The following is a 448-nucleotide window of genomic DNA, read 5'->3' as shown; positions in this document are numbered from 1 at the left end:
CATTCATAAGGCTACTTTTATACTTTAAGTAAATTTCCAAGCCTCTACTTTGTTTCTTCTACTTGAGTAAAGAAGTTACATCAGTAGTTCTACTTTTACAAGAGTATTTTTTAACACAATCATCTGTACTTCTACTTGAGTAAGGGAAGTGAGTCATTTTGCCATCTCTGGTTGCAGACCAGTGTCTAGTGAGGAGAAAATTGACAACTTTTTCAAATTATGTTCTGAAGAAACTCCAATCTTTTGATATGTGTAGCCAAAACTTTAATTATTTTTGAATACCTATCAATATCCTCTAAAAATGACTAACGTGTCAATATGCTTCTGATGTATGTTCATTACCCAGCCCTACTAAGACGTCAACATTAATGGAGTGAAAGAAGCATCCAACAAACATAACTAACTGTAACTGTTACTCTAAGCCATTCCCTCCGCTTACCCAGCTCTC

General features: G+C 34.8%; 1 protein-coding gene and 1 long non-coding RNA gene across 3 annotated transcripts in view; one reads left to right on the top strand and one right to left on the bottom strand.

The window, feature by feature from the left end:
• Nucleotides 1–448, bottom strand: part of capn3a (calpain 3a, (p94)) — a 24,260-nt gene that overhangs the window by 14,842 nt on the left and 8,970 nt on the right. The window lies entirely within an intron of this gene.
• The window catches only part of LOC116686086 (uncharacterized), a 1,561-nt gene that overhangs the window by 847 nt on the left and 266 nt on the right, over nucleotides 1–448 (top strand). The gene's annotated exons all lie outside the window — the stretch shown is intronic.

The sequence above is a fragment of the Etheostoma spectabile genome, unplaced genomic scaffold (assembly GCF_008692095.1).
Source record: "Etheostoma spectabile isolate EspeVRDwgs_2016 unplaced genomic scaffold, UIUC_Espe_1.0 scaffold314, whole genome shotgun sequence".
NCBI lineage: Eukaryota > Metazoa > Chordata > Actinopteri > Perciformes > Percidae > Etheostoma > Etheostoma spectabile.
Note: the sequence above shows the minus strand (reverse complement) of the source record. Positions and strands in the feature narration are given on the sequence as shown.